At 36.7% G+C, this 13940-nt stretch overlaps 1 long non-coding RNA gene across 1 annotated transcript; it reads right to left on the reverse strand.

Annotated features, from left to right (window-relative positions):
* Positions 1–222: 222 nt before the first annotated feature.
* LOC104429903 lies at positions 223–2803 on the reverse strand. The gene is made up of 6 exons (XR_005553370.1): positions 2766–2803; positions 1422–1607; positions 1109–1316; positions 505–609; positions 360–411; positions 223–287 (listed from the first exon to the last, which is right to left on the reverse strand). It is a non-coding gene; the product is annotated as an uncharacterized LOC104429903 (long non-coding RNA).
* Positions 2804–13940: the final 11137 nt, after the last annotated feature.

The following is a 13940-nucleotide window of genomic DNA, read 5'->3' on the forward strand; positions in this document are numbered from 1 at the left end:
GGAAAGTTCTATTAGTTATCTCTTCCCAGTGACGCTTAGATTCTTCCCAGAAATTCTTGTCCTTCTCCATCTTTGATTCAATTAGTGTGTTTAAATGGCTCTGTCAAAGGCAGAAATTCCACAGGTTCGATGTAATGGTTTAAAGATTATTTGACAAGCTGACATGATTTTCATGATGGAACACGGGAGAAACAACTCACCTTGAAATAAATTTCACTCATTTTAAGGAGTTTACTTTCGAAAGACTCAAGAAAGCTCTGGACCCGTGTGTCGATGTACCTTGGACCCTGTTAAGATTAACAAAGTGAAGGAGTTAAAGGTGATGAGGCAGTCAAAACACAGAAAACCTTGTGGTATACCTTCACAGCAGACAGAACAGTGAACTGCAGGCCATGCACACTGAGGTCATATCTGCACGAAACCCTTAGAATAATTAGCAGAACACACATCTGGGGAGAAGAAAGGAGAAATGAAATGGTTTCACCGATGTGTGAGCAAACATACATAACCAAGTTGCTCAACTGTTCTGAGCTGGTGGAAGGCTTCATGCCTTGCAATAAAAGCCAAAAGCTGAAGTTGTACGTTCAAAGTAATGTCATCTTGATGGATCTGCAATTATCCATGGGGATTGTAATCAAATACATACAGAAAAGACTAAGTAGGCCTACCAAAATGAGTTACTAAGTGATTTTTAATGCTTGTAATCTGATGAACTTTTTGTCTTTGCTAATGTACAAACATATACTTTCTCAAAGTGAATTGGTGTGTCAGAAATCAACCATCCCGAGGGGGTAAACCATGTGCAATTCTAACTGTTGAACCTACCCCCAAGGGGGTAAACCATGCGCAATGTGTCACCAGATAGATTTTGGGCCGAAATTACAAGCAAAACACAGCCTCACATACCCAGAGAAACATACTAGCAGATCAAAGGTGGCCTAGGCCAATTAAGTTCATTGTAGCCGGGAGTCATCTTGAACGTCTATTCAGGCAAAAGACAGGCCAGAAGATTTCATGACAAAGTTATGCAGACAGAAATTTGTTCTTTGTGCCAAGTTATGGCACTTGAAGCATTCTTTTGCCCATTAATATTGTTGAGTAAAAGTACCTGAATATAGTGAAGCAATGCAGAATTCTCATCATTTGGGTTTAGGCCTTCAGTTGAGTAGACGTAACTTACACCCTCGTCAAGTGTGACGAGTCTACTTGTGATGAGCTGGATTGGAGCACAGGCTTGCATATAGGATGAGAACCATTAAAGAAAACATCTTCGACATGATGAACAATTGACTCTGCTTCATCACGCTCTATATTCCCTAGTGAGTGATGACAAAATAAAAGTAGATCAAGATTCAAATATGAGAGAGTTAACTTAAAAAAGAAAGGGATAACTTCTAAAATCACTGAAACTCCTATGTAACACTCTAAGAATGCTCTTGAGAGCATTGTAGGTGCAAACCAAGAAAGGTCTTCAGGCTGAAGAGTCTCAAGTATTTCTATATCTTCCTCAGGAATGAATGGTCATTTAATATTAAAGAGCGATAATATGAGGCATGATATCTTGGCTCATCAAACTTGAAATTCTGATAACTTTTTGTCAACTTCTCCTGGAAGACAATAAAAGATGACTCTTAATAGTAATTGGTGCAGCTGGCACATAGCTCAGGAAACTTGACATATAAGATTACTTTATGACGTTTTTTTTATGTCAAAGCATAACAGAACCAATCTGGAAGTTACTGCTCTAGTGGCGGTTCTTTTTAAGAGGTATTGCTTGAATTAGCAAAGTGTATTTGGACCCTTTACAATTTCACGACTCAGTCATGTACGAAGAGATTTCTTGATTAGATTCAGCATACTCGAAATAATAATAATCTATTATATGACCAGATAAAAACATTACTCTGCAAAATGATTGGCATTTCTGCCTAATGTCGTGGAAGCTTCTTGAGAAAAGTTGACCAAAGTTCACAATTAATTGGTCTTCTCCTAGCTATTTGATCTTTAAGAGAACATGGATTGTCAAGTTTATGGCACTTTGTGCCAAGATGCACTTTGAGAGTATGAATAAGGCAAAGATAATATCAACATTTCTTAAAGTATTTCAATACATTAAACTTGTTAGAATTTTAAAATTTTAAGTTATGTCTCCATCTAATAGCTTGAACTTACATGGTCCTGCAATTTCAACATGGTCTTATAATAGGTCCTGACAAACCTTTCTTGAGCCCCGATCGTAGTCAATTTCCACGCCTCAGTCTTAGGTCAAAGTTTAGCCTATGCATGTGGGGTTGTTGAAACATTTAAACAGTAAAATACTCCTTAATGTAATAGCTTGAGCTTTTAGATCAATTAGCAGAAGTATCCACAATTTCCACCAATAAAAAACCCACATAATGGGATGCTTCTCCTATTGTGGCTGCAGTATTTTCTTCCTAATTGAGTTTTAGAGGGTAGGACTCGCGAGACGTAGTCTCATCCCCAGGTCCCCCCCGGAAAAAAATTATTTTGCAGTCCTTACAGGAACTAATGCAAATGTTTTGGTAGATCATATAACAAAAGTCAAAAAATGTAAAAAGTAGTTGCTGCTTCTGGCATGTGGGGTTGTTGAAACATTTAATCACTTATCTAGCTTTCCCTCAACCAACGGGATGTATCCCGCCCCCAAAAAGATTTTGATACTAACAAATAGAAGTCAAAAAATGTGATATAAGCTTTTCAAATGTATGAAAGATTTTTACATGCAGCATAAATTTCATGATTACCTTGATCACAGAAAATCTTTTGGCTTCACTATAAAATCTGCCATTGCTTTTAGGATGGTATCCAATAATACCCGCAACTTGTGATAATAGCCACTAACTTCCAGTTTAAGAAAATTAGAAAAAGAGTGAACATGTTGTAAATGGAGAACACCACTTACTGGAGGAAATATTTATGTATCGAATCAATGCCCAATTTGTATATGTATGTAAATACACACACAAAATAAATGTACATATATGTGTGTGTATTTTTTTCCTATGGCCAGAACTCTCTACATAAAAGAAGCTGATTCTTTCACCCAGGCAGGCAAATCAGATAGTCAAAATAATTTATAACACATTCAAGAAACCTCGGATGGGTAGTGGGCTGGGGCCTTCTGTAGCAAGATAAAGTATCTATATGCTGGCATGGGACAGAAAAAACGAATGACTAACCAATAGCCACAAGCAAAAAATCTATAGGTTGATGCGGGCATTATATATCATTCCACTCTTACCTCAGTTGATGAATGTGCTAAAACTAACCAGGAATTAGCAGTTATTGATAGAAAATGAAACTAGTTTGATGGCAATCATGCATGACAAAATGAGGCTGCAGATAGGAAATTGACACAAGTATAATAGAGAACCGTGCAACTTATTTCTTAACTTAAAGGAAATCAGGCACATATTGAATCTGCACTCTAGATACTCAACTTTCTTTTTTAGTTATTTTCACGAAGATGCTCATCAATCCCTAATACACTAAAAGAATGGTATGAGATGAAGAAGGGTCAACTCTTGCCAATTACAACAAATTTTTGAAAGTCCAAAATTTGGCCCAATAATCGCTTCTCTCACTCTTGACTAAGTGATTCCACAAACAAAATGCAGGTAAAGGCATAGTAAGGAGACCATCAAAGAGTCCAAAGAGCATCTGGTTATCCTCTTGCACAGGATGAGCTGCAGGTAGTATCCTGAACTTATCATATTTGCAACTCATAGTCCTAAATAGGTATTTTGGATCCACACCTCGTCATAAATCCACTCACAAACGCTAGACTGGTGTAAGATGTCAATGTATTTAAAGAGCAATCCCATGATAACTTGCATGTGCTTTGCTTTTTGGTGCAATACATGATTAGAATTTCAAGCCTCATAATCTGGGCTTTCTTACATGACCGAGTTTTTGCCAAAGGGAATAAGCAAAGCCCTAAGTTGGTGAGAATGGTTTTTTGCAAATGACCTGAAAGAAAAACAGAGAAACACCCAGAGGCAAGAATAGCCAGAACAGAACAACATACCGTGAACAACATCAGTCATCTCAATAACAACATTAAAAAAATAGTTATTTGAATCCACAACGCTTTCATAAGTAGACAAACTAGTGGCCTCATTTGCATCAGAACTGATCATGAACCCTTTAGACTTGATCAAAGTAGCTGAAAAATGATCGCTTATGTAAGAACAACATTGTAGCAAACGATGCACTTTCATCCGTAAAATGTTCGCTTATGGAGGAGAGGCCGAGCTTTCTTGCATTGCTGCGCTTAGAATCAGAAGCTCTAAGTACTTTCTCCCCAAAACAAAGATGTGACCATACAACTCAGGAAATAAAATCGAACCTCACTTGCGGTCGCAGATTTAGGGCTTCTCAAGGGACCCCTTCAAGCAGAGTGGAAAGCAAGTCATCGACGGAAGATTAGACGAGAGGGCGGAGCAATTGCTTCTCGGTCGCGAGTTGGGGGACGGAGAGAGGTGAGCGAAATCGCCGTCGGGAGAGAGCGCGATTCGGCTCACGTCCAAGGAAAAGCCCTAGCTCCGGTGCTGGTGCAGCTAGTCCACATACCTCGTCCACAGCAAGCGAGAATCCTTCTCTAGCCCTCTAGCTCGCGCCTGTCCTTCTTTGCCGTGTCGTCGGCCCTGCCCAGGTCCATCGAGATCTCCCTCGTGACCAATCAGGCCAGCGATAGGGACAACACCCGGTCGATGGCGGGAGCCTGGTGCCGCTCGGGAACGAGACCAAGGCCGCCTCCCTCCTGCCGGAGGCCGACGGCTTTGCGGTAGAGGCCGGCGGCGTCTTCGGTCTAAGGGAGGGGGAGGACGAGCAGATGGAGGACGCCATTGGCGGCGATAGCTTGGAGTCGGAGTTGATGATGAGTTCATCGAAGGGAGGCAATCGGACGGAGGCCCAGAAGTTGCCAAGAGACCAACGCGAGCACAAACCTTATGCTTGATCTTGGCGTTGGAAACAGTTGGAGGTGAAGGGGGTCGGGAACCAGCTGCAACTAGCAGGGCTTTTGGAGGAGGCGACGTGCCAGAGGTAGATGATCGGCGAGGTGAAGGCGGAGGCGGAGGGGGTGGGATGCACTGAGAAGGAAATAGAGGAAGTGCAACTCGTTCTTTGTCTGCTCTTTGTCTGCTCTTCCATGAGGAGAGAGAGACAAAACCTAAAAAGTTAAAATGAGGAGAGAGAAATTTTAAGCGGGAGTAATCTTTTCTTCTACCCGCCGAGCCGAGCCAAGCCACCAGCCAAGAGTTATTTGGAGAGAGTGAGAAGAGAGAGGAGAGAGACAGAAGCGCAGAAGAGGGAGAGAAGAGAGAGTAGACATGGTGGGCCCTAGGACAGGTGTCGAAGTGTGAATGGATCAGAGCACGGATTGTGTGGCACTTTTAAGGTACCTAATATTTTCTCAACGTTCTCTCCTCTCTCTTTTCTCATGTATATTGAATTGTGTGCCCTCTCCCCCTTCCTTTATCTGTAGTGAGATAGCTTTCATAGGTGAGAGGACTAGGGCTCTCAAAGAAAGAGCGTAGACTTTCTTTTCTATTGTGAGCACTTTTTAAAACATTTCATTTTCTTCTTCACCCTTTTTCCTTTCTACTCATGCATGTTCAGAATATCCCTTTCCTTGTGTTGATACTTTTTTTAATATAGCCAAATATATGCCTCACGTCGACCGATAACGTCTTAGCGCACTTGCCTTTCATTTTTCTATTTTTATTTTCCATATATTGCAAGAATATATAGAAAATCAAGTGCCATATCATGGAATATTGAATGAATAATACAAATCTTTTTCCGAAATGTACTCATCTCCCAACTTGTCAAATTAAAGCTCGTCCGTCACCGATCCAATGCAAATGCGATAAAAAAAAATACTCTTAAAGCTATATGCTATGCAATCTAATTATAATATTTTTTTAGAGGTTAAAAATTAATCCCTGATTTTTATGCAATAAATGAATTACAGGGTTGGCAAAATTTATGTGTTAACAAATACTTCTTGATTCAAAGATAATAGCATTAAATTCAGAAATATGAGATTTAAGAGAAGCACATTCAGCCATACGAAGAATGATGAGTCGTTGTCTAAGCCTCAACCGATTGATGAGGGATTTTTTTCTTAAAAAAAAATACTCCCCAATTTAGTCCAAAAACTTGCAGCTATTTTCTAATCTAGGATCTCCTATAGAACTTCATTTGTGAGACACAACGAAATAGCAGATAGAGCTCTTTCATCTAATTTGTCACACGTTTCATCTTATGTGCTTTCCAGTTTCTTCCCTTTCTCAAACAAAGTCTTCTTCAAACCCTACTGCATAAGAATAGCCAACAAACAAACTTGCCATAGGTTGAAATTGCCACTCCCATCAAACTTCTCGATATCAAATCACGTTGTTGAACTTGAAGTCATAACCAAAAGATCTAGTGAAAACAAAATAAATAAATAAAGGACCTAAGGCTCTGAAACTAGATTTGTTATGGTGAATGCAAAAACTATAACAAAATTGAAATTGAGAAGAATAGAGGAATGCTGGATTTTATGTGGAAAGCCTTGAAAAAACCACGAGAAAAAAACAAAAAGAAGCAAAATCCACTATAGAAATAAAAGATTACAAAATCTGGCTCTAAAAAGTTTAGACTCTTTCTGTCTCAAATTTTTATATATAGATAAGAATCAAATCTAAAGTAGGAAATCTCTTTTTATGAAACCTTCTCCAACTACGAAAACCATTCAATCAGGAAATCTATTGAAAATAGGAATTCTACTTGAAGTAGAAAGCTTTCCTTTTTGAGTTCAAACTTGAGACATATCTAATAACTATATATTAAACCAAAATATTAAATGAGATTACACAAACCTTGACTTACCTAAGATATCGAGGAGATCTCAACAAGGGCAAGGGCGGCTAAGGGGCTAGACAATGACCTCGTGGAGCAGCGCAAGATGGTAGTGGTGGGGGTTGTTGAGACTAGAGTTGTGGTAGCTGGGTGTTGCAAGTGGTCCGCTGGCATTGCTGGACTGACGGTTGCCGAGGAGTCACTCAGAAGCTTGTAGAGATTGAATAAATTGATGACTTTGTTGCGAGCACTAGAGTTGCTGGTTAGGCACCTGAAGGCTACAATGTTGCCGTGCGGAGGCGGCCGTAGATTGGTTTGGGTGTGCCTAGATCTGCTAGGAGTCGGTCACACAATGGTCTTGGCATGACATGGAAATTCTCTAGACTCAGGAACAATGGCTCCTTCGGCGTGGGTGCAAGGACAGCAAGATGTCTTGGATTATGGTTGGACTGCCACAGATGACATTTACTAGGATGTTGGGGAGCGACAGAAGTTTTACTGAAGCGTCAGTGATGAGTTAGGCTGAAGAAAGCACAGCTTTGAGAAATCAACACAGTTGGACGTTGAGCGAGGTTTGCTTCACTGACGAGGATAGTGGAAGGGCGTAAAGTGTAGCAGCAAAATTCAACAATGCGGCAACTGACAAATCGAGACGTTGGAGGGGTGAGATGCAACGATGCACGGAAGCGAGAGGTTTGATGGTCAATCTACCATGACTGCAGGAGCTTTAGGTCACTGAGAACAAGGACAAAGACCAATAGGCGCAATGGTTATGGATTAATCTATTTGATAACGTCAGTTAGAGGTGGCAAAATGGGTCTTAGACCCATATATATGATCCATTTAAATCATAAATGGGTAATGTATTGGTCACTTATTTTTTAAAGAAACTAATTAAATGGGTTCAAAAATTGAAGATTTAAGATAAATGGCGCTTAAATTGATTAGACTTAGAACCCATTTTCAACTAAAGCCTCAAAATATTTCTCTTCCCTCTTTAACTTTATAAAAATATCTTTTATAAAAATCGAAATTATAATTATTTTTTATATTTCAATTTTCTTTCCTTTTTTTCCTTTCTTCTTCCTCCTTCTTTAGCCAGTGGCCGGCATGATGACGATTGGCGACTGACCAGGCGAGACTCAAGCTCACTCGCATTGGGCAAGCTCGAGCTAGCTGCATCTGGCGAGGTAGAGGCCTCGCCAAATGTCGTCAAGGCTTGAGCTCACCCGACACCGGTGTGGCTCGAACCTCGCCGATGTCTAACAAGGCTCAAGCCTCAACGATCGAGCGAGTTGGAGGCTTGCCTATGGCGGGTTGTTTACCGTCGTCATGGCTGGCGACTAGCTAAAGAAGAAGAAAAAGAAAAGAGAAAAGAGAAAAAGAAAAATTATATTTTTAAAAAATACAAATAATTAAAAACAATTATTTTTAAAAAGTAAAAATAATTAAAATTCGATTTTTAAAAGTAAATTTAAAATAAATTATGAAATTGTCCATTAAATTTGAATTGCATAAAAGTATTTTAGCAATACCATTTAAAAAAATCATAAGAAATAAGCTTTATTAGGTTTAATTAAATGGAGTTAGGTCAAGTATGGGTCAAAAATTTTACACTATGATAAATGGGTCATAAACAGGTTAAATGTGTTGATTTGGGTCGGACCATTTATGACTTGACCCAAACCCTACCTGACCCATCCATTTAATAGGTCTAACGTCAGTAGGGGACAATGTTCCCAAAAATAAAACTAGAATAGAATCAAAAAGTAGAAAAAAAGTTATTTCATTATTCTCGAGGAAAATTCTAGAATCAAGTCATTTTCTCTTCTTTCTCCCTCTTTTCTTTTCTTCCTTTTCTTTTCTTCCTCTTCCTCCTCTAGTTGGCTGCTAGGCTCGGCGATGGCCCACAACAAGGTCTTCTGGTCGTGGCTGGGCAAGGTCAACCTGGCCTTGGTTGGGTAGGGCTCAACCTTGCCCAGATGAGGTCAGGTCTCACTGATGGCTAGGCAAGGCTCCCTCATGGCTGGTGAGGTTGCCAACTCTCGTCTAACCGATTGCCAGCTATCGCGGAGGCCCACTAACGACTAGAGTAGGAAGAAGAGAAGGAAAAAAAGCAAAAAAAAAAAAAAATCTCATAAAATTATCTCAAAATTAAAAGAAAATTTTATGTCAAAAAAAAAAAATTGAGAGTTATACCGATCGCATTTCATGTTCTTTTTCTATTTTGGAAATAAAATGGACCCTCAAAAACTTGTCCAAGGAACTAAAGCAAAAAAAAAAAAAAAAAAAAAAAACTAAAAGAAATTTTTTAAACAATAATAATTTTTAGGAATGAAATGATTACCAAACAAATTCACGAATTGATACAAGAAGCCATGATCATCCCCTGAGAAGAAGACGTCCCCCTTTTATTGTGCAAAAATTTCCTTCAACATCCTAGAATTTCCACCCTCTTTTGTCATGATTTCCAGTCAAATATATCGTCAAATCTCCTCTTGGCAGGCCACGATCTCTTTCTTGATTTTCCATCTTCAAATCTGCTCGTGTATCATTGTTTCAGATCAGGCATAATTCATCTTAGAAATTCAAACATCTATAATGCAAATGCACGTTATGTTAATGATACCTTTTATTTAGGGTTAGGGTCCATCCCTAATTTTTAGGATTAACGCCACAAAAATTTTCAAACAAGTACATCTATGACAAATTTATTTCAAACTAATTTTTCAACCGCCATAATTCCAAACTAGTATTCCTATGACAAATTTTCCCAAACTAATTTTGTGACAACAAAAATCCCAAACCGATACATTTGTGATAAATTTGCTCTCAATTAGTTTCTATCAAATCGTATTAATATCACGAAAAATCACAAAACCGATATCCTTGTAACAAATGGCGGATAAACCAAATACCCATCAACTACCACATATCATCCATCCAACTTAGGAACTTGACAAAAAAATTTACTGAAAACTAGTAAAAGAAAAATTTGTCATAAGTATACCAGTTTAAGTTGACACAAGTGTACTCATTTAGGGTTTTTCGTGATATAGGCCCTAATTTTTGTGCAAGTGATTACACTTGAAGCAAAAATTTAAGTATCAACAATTCATAAATTAAACCATTGATCAAATAATTTGGTCTTGGTTTGTTATATTTGTCGAACTTATTAATTAATTAATGACTTGCCCAGATATTTTAGTGTGATTTCGTTCTTCATTAAATTATTTTTCAACAACTTGTGGAAAAAAAAGTTAAATAATCAATAGGTCTCATTAATTAATGAAAATCAGCCAAGTTTATTTGTACAAAGTACTTACCAATCTTGTTTTTCCTTTATATCTATAAACCAAAATTGGCTTTGGTTTTCTAGATTAATTGAGATTATTTAAAAGCTGAATTTTTTTGGTCAAATTATTTGTTAGGTAATTACCCTTTAACAAGATTTGGGATTTGGTTTTCCGGATTTACTGAACTCATTAATTGATCATCTAACCTTTGGACTAGTTATTGGGGCAGGACTATTTTCTCTTGATTAAAAATTATTAAAACTTGTGATAATTAATAGGTTTCATTAAATGAAGAGGGGCCAAGCTGATAATAATACTCTTCGTCGTCATCTTCCGCGCCAAGCAACATACATTCATTACGTTTGGGTTGATTAAATTAAACCTACTCTTGCATAATAACAGGTCAGACTTATTACGAACTCATTTTACATAAGATGTTGGGCCATGCATATTTCTAAATTCTTGGTACTAGCAAAACTTCATTAAATCTTCAAAAGTGAAGTTTACATAGTATATGAGTAGCAAAAGTGTACGCGCATTCACGAATGAACATATAGTTAACATTTGAAGGTTTCGCTGAATCGTCCAGTATAGGCTATTTGAATTATCAGTTAACGGAAAGAAAGAAATTACGAATGGCGCAATTGGATACGTACATATATAAATAGAGAAATAAATTTCGAGATTTGATTTTTTTTTATATGATTGCTTACAAGATTAAAAATATTCAAAGTAAGATTTATATAAGATTATTAATATATACATTTATCCATTGATAGAGTGTTATATAAAACAACTATCGGGGATTTAATTTGTCAGAAAACCTTTAAGGTAAGAAGTCCTGTTTACATTACTTTATATAACAGTATGCTAGATTGACTAGCTTTAACTACGTATTCATGTGGTTATTAGAGATGAGTGTATGATTATTAAACCATCTATTAATATTTTTATCGCTTAGGTATTTATTTCAAAAGGTTGTGTTAAAAGCATAAGAAATAAAGTGACAGTTTCTTTATAGTTTTGTATGGGACTATGTTTTTAGACTCGAAAGCTAGTAACAACTTTAGGGGCGGATTGTATTTTGCAGATCATTTTAAAAAATTACAAGTTTAATAAGCACATTAAACACTGAAAATATGATTCATCCACAATTGTGCTTCCGTGATAGTTAACCATAAGGCTTAAGAGGCACGAAAAATAAAATAAAAAATTTGAGGAGAATCCAATACAAAAATTATAATTCTTTCGTTCTTTTTATATTACACGTTTATTGTACTATAAAATAGGAATAGCTCTCAATGAGCCGGCTCGGCAGGGGATACGTGACCGAGAGCCGCAACGCAGTTGTTCCATGTCTCATTGCTCCTCCTATAGACATCAGATTTTGTCCCCCTAATTGGCTTGTGGCTCGAGATGCTCAACTCCACAAATTGGTTGTGGCAGTTCTTCCCCGCTTTCAAGAGCTCATGACAACATTCATTGGTGGGTGTAAAGGTGTCGGCAAGGAATATGAATTGAAAGAATCCAGACCCACAATCAGATCTTATTCCCTTTCCGCAATCAGGGTTTCCGACCTTGGCGAAGGTAGCCGTAGGAAGCAATGCAATAGGGACGACCAACAAGATCATAAGAGCGGACAAGTTCTTCGGCGTTGCCATTATGGTCTTTTGGGGATAGGAGGGTTAGAAAATTGTTTGAGATTGTTGATCGTTTGATGAAGCAGTTGATCTAGAGATGAGAACTTATATAGCTCGAGGGAAGTAGTGCATTAATGAAATCAATTCATCGGTTAAGATTCAGAAATTTATGTAGGAAACGTGTAAAATTAGTTCTCTTGCAATAAATGCGATGATTGAGGGCCTTGTCATCTGACTTTCTTTCCAGTTCAATCATTTGCCATTAAAAAAAAAGTATTAATGAGTTGCTTGGTTGAAGAGAATTATCTGTAAACGAAAATACTTGTTTCCAATTTGACTTTCAATCCCACGTTTGATATATAATATGAACTAGTGACATGCCCTCAGTTTAAAATAATTTTATAAAATTAAATTGGCTTAAAACGTTTCCCATATATATTCTCGCAAATGCACGTTATGTTAACGATACCTTTTATTTAGGGTTAGGGTCCATCCTAATTTTTAGGATTAACGCCACAAAAATTATCAAACAAGTACATCTATGACAAATTTATCTCAAACTAATTTTTAATTCCAAACTAGTATTCCTAGGACAAATTTTCCCAAACTAAACTACAAAAATCCCAAACCCATACATTTCTGATAAATTTGCCCTCAATCAGTTTCTATGAAATCGTATTAATATCACAAAAAATCACAAAACCGATATCCTTGTAAGAAATGGAGGATAAACCAAATACCCATCAACTACCACATATCATCCATCCAACTCAGGAATTTGATTTGGATAAATGTGTCGTCAGTATCACAGTTTAGGTTGACACAAGTGTACTCATTTAGGGTTTTTTCGTGATATAGGCCCTAATTTTCATGCAAGTGATTACACTTGAAGCCGAAATTTAAGTATCAACAATTGATAAATTAAACCATTGATCAAATAATTTGGTCTTGGTTTGTTATATTTATCGAACTTATTAATTAATGATTTAATGATTTACCCAGATATTTTAGTGTGGTTTCGTTCTTCATTAAATTATTTTTCAACAACTTGTGGAAAAAAAAGTTAAATAATCAATAGGTCTCATTAACTAATGAAAAGGAGCCAAGTTTATATGTACAAAGTTCTTACCAGTCTTGTTTTTCCTTTATATCTACAAACCAAAATTGGCTTTGGTTTTCTAGATTAATTGAGATTATTTGAACGCTGAATTTTTTTGGTCAAATTATTTATTAGGTAATTACCCTTTAACAAGATTTGGGTTTTGCTTTTCCAGATTTACTGAACTCATTAATTGATCATTTAGCCTTTGGACTAGTTATTGGGGCGGGACTATTTTTTCTTTATTAAAAATTATTAAAACTTGTGATAATTAATAGGTTTTGTTAAATGAAGAGGGGCCAAGTTGATAATAATAATCTTCGTCGTCATCTTCCGCGCCAAGCAACATACATTCATTATGTTTGGGTTGATTAAATTAAACCCACTCTTGCATAATAACAGGGTCAGACTTATTACGAACTCATTTTACGTACGATGTTGGGCCATACATATTTCTAAATTCTTGGTACCAACAAAACCTCATTAAATGTTCAAAAGTCAAGTTTACATAGTATATGAGTAGCAAAAGTGTACGTGCATTCTCGAATGAACATATAGTTAACATTTGAAGGTTTGGCTAAATCGTCCAATATAGGCTATTTGAATTATCAGTTAATAGAAAGAAAGAAATTACTAATGGAGCAATTGGATATCTACATATATAAATAGAGAAATATATTTCCAGATTTGAATTTTTTATTTTTATGATTGCTTACAAGATTAAAACGATTCAAAGTAAGATTTATATAAGATTATTTTATACATTTATCCATTGATAGAGTGTTATATAAAACAACTATCGGGGATTTAAGTTGTCAGAAAACCTTTAAGGTAAGAAGTCCTCTTTACATTACTTTATATAATAGTATGCTAGATCGAGTAGCTTTAACTACGTATTCATGTGATTATTAGAGATGGATGTATGATTATTAAACCATCTATTAATCTTTTTATCGCTTAGGTATTTGTTTCGAAAGGTTGTGTTAAAAGCACAAGAAATAAAGTGACAGTTTCTTTATAGTTTTGCCTGGGACT

The sequence above is a fragment of the Eucalyptus grandis genome, chromosome 7, assembly GCF_016545825.1.
Source record: "Eucalyptus grandis isolate ANBG69807.140 chromosome 7, ASM1654582v1, whole genome shotgun sequence".
Classification (NCBI taxonomy): Eukaryota; Viridiplantae; Streptophyta; class Magnoliopsida; order Myrtales; family Myrtaceae; genus Eucalyptus; species Eucalyptus grandis.